Genomic DNA, 6289 nt, shown 5'->3' with positions numbered 1-6289 from the left:
GGGTGGCGGGGAGGACAACAGCGGCCAATCTTCCGTTGGGACACAGGGAAGAGTGCTCAAGGGCTGATCAGGGGCCAAGGCCGGGGTGAAAAGGGATGAAGAAATGTTTTGAGCGCCAGGACCTCACTGCCTTTGCAGCAAAACACTAGGGGAGCTTGTTACAGAGCTGGGGCGGGGGTGGGGGTGTGAGTAGAAGGGGGGCGCGCCACAACCACAGGCAACACCTAGTTCGCCGCCCCAAATGGGAATGTTGCCATCGCCATCCCGGTAGAGGCTCAGCCAGACTGATCAGATCTAAGCTCCATGAGGCCAGGAGCGGGAACGAGAGAAGCAACCTCTCTCAGAGATGAGGGGCAGGGGACCTAGCTGTTGTCGCAGAGTCAGACAAGAAAGGGATGCAGCTCTGTCCCCGCAGACCCAGGCAGGTTGCTCTGTGGGTGACTGCATTATAATCCGGTGTTAATGGGGACAAATCCCCCCCCCCATTCCCTTTCGAGGGATGGTACGTTCTTGACCGCGGACAGCGAGGCCAGCAGGCTTTAGTATAAACCCGCCAAGCAGGGCACAGCAGCCACCCAGTGAGGGCTCCACGGCAGGACCCCAAGCTGATGAGGTTCTGCATGTTTCCTTCCAGTCCTTCCAGGTGGCCTCTTTCTGCTCTTTGCATTCTGGAAAGTTTTGAGCCCTATTTGCTGACAAAAGGTGCACACGTCAGGTCTGTTGTGTAAAACAAGGAAAACATCACAGGATGTTAAACATAAAAGTCACTCAGCCGTGAGGGGCTTTCAAGGAAATGGCCCAGGGAACAGGGATGAAAACCAGCAAGCAATTAGGGATTGGTGGCTGTCCTTTGACATTATAAAGGACATCATAAACATCCCTGAAGCCAGGAGGGCTTAGCCCGTTGTGTGAATTGTAATGGGAAGAAGCCAGAGTGAGGACAGATCGTGCCTTCAGGGCAGATGAAGAGTGAATGGACTAGTGCCGGCGGCCTTTGTCAGCAAAGCAGCTCCGTGAGGTCTCCCCACCCCAGGTCCCCATCAGTGTATCCGCTTCCATTTCGAGGATCTCACCCCCTCGGGATGTTCCTCTACCCCTGCGGGACAGGCACAGCCCTGACTCTTGACCTTCGGCTGCCTTTCCTGCCTTTCCAGCCTTAAGGAGAAAGCCTATCAGAAGCCACTGCCTCACAAATTATCTGAGCCTTCGGAGTCCAACTCCATCATTTTACAGATAAGCTGGGACTAAAAAGAGGGACGTGCTTAAGGTCACGGTCAGGCACAGGCATGGCTAGAAGCCAGACCTCCAGACTTGAAGTTGATGTACGTTCCCCAACACCCCCTTTGAGTGGCTCAGGCATCCCCACCGCCCCCAGCTAGACCCTGAAGCCGGTCCCCTACATGGAGCTTTTACACGGGGGTGGGGGGCATCTCACTGCCCACCGGACTGAAGAGGAGCTCTGCTGGGAGGGCAGACCCTGTTTCACAGTAAGGAGCGAGGAGCCAGTTAGCTCCAGCGTGTAGGAGCCAAGTTGAATCCCTGTTTCCCAGCCACGCCGCCCTGCTCGAACCTCCCAGAATACACGCATTTGCTCATTCGTTCAATCCCTGCTGCTGCGGTGCCAGGTCCTGTGCTAAGGCTATACGGGCCACGGAGACAGTCCTGGGTCCCCGCTGTCACGAAGCTTACAGGCTGGAGGAAGAAGCATGAGCTGAACCATCTTACTCGTCAATACACAGTCGCCGGCTGGAACGCGTGCTCCGAAGGGCAGCAGGCACGCCGCTCCCGCTCCCTGACTGAGGGAAGCTGAAATCTGAAGTCGATCGACTGGCTAACGGGGAGAAGCGGGTTGGAGGCAGCGGAAACGACGCGTGCAGCTCCCCACTCTGCAGCGGGAGTGAATGGGGCAAGCTCAAGGGAGCCGAGGGGGAGCTTCTGCAGGCGAGTGGGGATGGGGGTCACCGGCGATTCTTTCTAGGGGAGACTGGGTGCACACGGGGCCCCTGACAATCATTCTTCACCTCACAAGAGGGAGGTATACAGAAATACACCTGCTTCTTTCTCGTCTTCCCAGCACCACAGTGGCCCAAGAGCTTCTTATGAAATCCTCACCTCTCAGAACAGCAGTTACAGAAATGATGACAAGGCAGACGTCTGCAGAGCCGGTGGGGCTCACGGAAGCCCCGAGGGGCAGACACAGAGGGAGGCCACCGCACATTTGCTCTAGCAGCATTTTTATTTACAAACAGCAATTTCCATTGACTTTATACCATAAAAAAGCCATTTACAAGCAAGAAACGAGAATTCAGAACAAAATTAAGCAGCACTGAAATATTCATGTCACAAATCTAAAACAAAATGAATACAAGAGTAAAATATCATTTGAATAAATAGTCTTAAATTCATGCTATAAAATAATCCTTAATGGCAAGTTACTAGTAGATACAGCATCCGCTTAGCTAGCTTCATATACTTCATATGGTGATGAAGTGTGGGCTTGTGAGGTTACCAGTTTATATTGCAAGATAATGACACTGTGTTAAGTCATTCAAATTGCTCAACCATTTATAACGGAAAAAAGTGTTAGCCCTACTAATAAAAGTGGTGAGAGAGATGGTTTTCACATTAGGAAAATGGTCATTCTCAAAGAAACCAGGTACGTTTACCTCTTACTATAGTCAGGGCAGCAACCAAAGGCTTGGGCAGCAAGTCCAAAGGTTGAATTCACAGCATACTTGTCACTGAGGGGCAGCAAGAGGTCTGGTTACTGCGTCTGCGGCAGGGCTCACTCCGGGATTGACCAAGAACTACGGGAGCCCTGTGTGTGCCAGGCCCAGAGGGGAACCGGGGAAAACAAGGTCCTCTTCCGGGCCGAGAGGTCGAGCACCGGGCAGAAACAGTGGAGACACTCTGGCACTTACTGAAGAAGACATATGTGGCGTGTGACAACCATTACAAATTCGGAACAATGTGAATGACTCTCATGAACGTTCAGTTCAGTTGCACTGAGTAATACGAAATCTATGATTTATGAACTAGATAGTTTCATATAAAGAATTTACATAATTCCCCAATACTTTCATATATAAAATTTAATAAATAACCCTGACCAGTCTAGAAGCACCATTCAAGGGGCGTGTGCCCTTGGAAAATAGTTTAGGTGTTGCATATTTGAGTCCCTTTCAGTGGAGGCTTCACAGGAAACCATTACAGAATTTAACAATAACAAAGACAACAACAAAAATCACAGTAACTAATAGAAAAAGTTGTTAAAATAAAATACATTGATTTCTTTAAAGTAAAGCTCATTCACGTGGATGATTCCCACCCTCCCTCCCCGCCCTCCACCCGGCCCCAGCCCTTGTTTTGTGTTCCTGCAAGTTCTTCCTAGAGTCTAGGCTGGAAAAACAAAAGTAAAAACAAAACCACACACAAAGATATGCAGGCCTATGGTCTGGGCTAAGGGAAAAACAAAGACTTGGTTATAAATGCTATCATGAGAAGACATCTACTCATGCTCTGGAAGCTGGAAAATCATCAATTTAGTTCTACAGTATATTCTGCTTAACAGTGAACCGACAGTATCCTTTCTGCTGTTAAACACCAGGCACGCGCACACGCACCCACGCACGCATGCGCGCGCATGTACACACACACACACGCACACACACACACACACACGAGGCAGGCATGCGCGCACACACACACACACACACACACACAAACAAAAAAAACAAAACTGCCAAGGCAGAGCCAACTGGGAGGCTTTCCACTGACCAAAAAAATTAACTTGTCTTCATATGCTGTATTTACAAATATAATTTCTAAATGTATTTACAGCTTTAGTAGAAATTAGAGGGGAGAGAACCGATTAGAATGAAAAGAACTGTTTAAAACCACAAACGTTAGCAAAAGTATAAAATTCTTTGTTTTCACAGTTTGTAGTAACAGGTGAAACACCTGGAGGAAAGGACGCCGTCACTGTCTTCACATTGTCTACGTATTGGAAAAGTAGCTCAAGAAGAGACTCAATTATGAACAGACCTTATATGAATTCAGGATATGTTTTGCTGTAAAGGATTTCTTCACATATCACTTCTATCTTAGTTGACTTTTGCACTTGTTATAAATGAAACATCTAACCTCAAACTGTACAGAAATAGGGACTCTGCTTTCCAAAAAGAGTTGCTCTAAGGAGTTACACAGCGAACTTCGTCTGCGGAGACGTGAAGGGACCTTCGGGGAGAGAATGTTTCTGTTCTGTGGCCATGGTCATCCTCCTGGCACAATCCTCATGTGACAAGGCACAATTCATTGCTGCTGCCCGATCTGAATGGAGTTAACCTTTCACCCGCCACGCACACTGAGAAGCACGATGGCGTGCTCGCCCAGAGAGGCTGCCCAGCTCTGCGCTGGCCTACGTGCTGCCTCCTCGAAGCCCTGTGGAACCTTACAGTACTGGGTTATGGCTTGAGAATTCATTCTTAACACTGCTAGCAGTGGAAAGGGTAAAGTGTTAGCAACATGAATGGGAGGCAAGTGGAACTTGCAAAATGTGGACTCATGGTTATTAGAAACTCAAATCAATTTTTCTGCCCCTCAACAGTCCCATTACAATGTTTGAACCTGAACTGTACAATCAAAGCAATGTATAGTTTTGTCAAAGACAATTTTGGATAAGTCACTCTTTGGTAAACTCAAACCAGTTAAACAAATTGACAAATACAAAGAACTCCATTTAAACAAGGTTAAGACGGACACAGTGACAAGAACGAGGCTATTCGAGGTACCTGCCCCAAGTGCTCTCCCCTCCTGACTTGTCTCATCTATCACGGAATGCTCTGGAGACCTCTCAGAAGGCCCCAAGCCTGAGTGAAAAGGAGGTTCCTTCCCTGAGCCTGACCTCTCATCCTTGATTTGGGCATTTCTTGTCACGAACTTAATTTGTATCACCACACAAATTTTTTGCATTTAATTCTTAAAAAAGAAAAATCAAAAGCAAACTTACTCAGGTAAGGGGAAAAAAAAAATCACAAACATTTACCTGAAACCCCAGAACATATTTAAGTGGGTAAACACTGGGGGTCCAGCCTCCCCTTGAGGCACGCGGCTTTGACAGGAGTTGAGCAAGTGCTTCAGGGAGAGAACGCACCCCTTACTTAGGCAGTTTGACAGGAAAAGGCATACACTATATACCCGATTTAGCAAGAGCTGCTCGTCGGGAGCAGCAGGATTAGAGTGTAATCTGTCCGTAGTAACACTGATGTGGAGCGCAGCAGTTCACACGCGAACACAAGGCTCCCGTGTGCTACAGAGATGCTACCGCACGGCTACCACCCCCCGGGGGTTGTCACACACAAGGGCCTCAACGATTTTCTTGTCTCAAAATAACAGAACATCAAACAAAACGAAAACCTCTCCCAAAAACCCCGTGGCCCTCCCAGCACCACCCCCCCACCCCTTCTTGGTATTGTAAGAGCCAAAAAAGCACAGAAAACCAGCAAACGTCTATTTTTGTATTCCTTTTAACTCCTAGCCTCTGAGGTTGGTCTTTTTTCACGTCTGTGTTTCTTTTAGGTGGTTCGTGCTGTTCTCCTGTAGAGACACACTGGCTGTGAGTCTCAGAGCCAAGGTCCTCCAGCAGAGTCTGGGGCGCCGACACCCCACGGGCAGCCCGCGGCCCAAACGCCCCATCCACCTGCCAACGGAATTCCTCTGTCGGAGAACACAGTACCGAAGCCATCTGGTAAAGCCCGTTTTGTTCACTACAAGCACACGGGTAAACAAAATATAGAACCCAAGACACTTCCTAAAGCATCAAGAAAACAAGTATTCAAATAGGACTCAGGTATGTTTTCATACAGTAATGTGTTTGCCAGCACATGCTTTTGAGGTCTCTTTTCAAGCTATAAACTCAAGAGAGGAAAAAAAAAAAACCAAAACAAAACCTGTAATTCACTATTACCATTAGATTTCACATTTTCTACAACTATACTGACCTAAAAGATACAGAACATAAAAATAGCACCACGTGACCAAAAAAATGGTGACACACACAGATTTGGTGACACACAGAGTATCTTAGAGGGCTTTTTGACTGTTGGTTTCTTTAAGCAGGAAACACTGAGAGTGGGGGAGCCACTGAGGCTCTCGTTAGCACACACGATACTAAGATAGATATATTGCTTGCAATTCCCATAGAGTATATCTTTACAAAAAGTACAAATTCCAAGTTCTGCAGTTTCCCTGGGAACTGCATGTAGAAAAAGTTGCTGTGCACCTGAACTAG

This window comes from Lontra canadensis, unplaced genomic scaffold (genome assembly GCF_010015895.1).
Source record: "Lontra canadensis isolate GAN:19392208 unplaced genomic scaffold, GSC_riverotter_1.0 scaffold30, whole genome shotgun sequence".
Taxonomy (NCBI): domain Eukaryota; kingdom Metazoa; phylum Chordata; class Mammalia; order Carnivora; family Mustelidae; genus Lontra; species Lontra canadensis.
Note: the sequence above shows the minus strand (reverse complement) of the source record.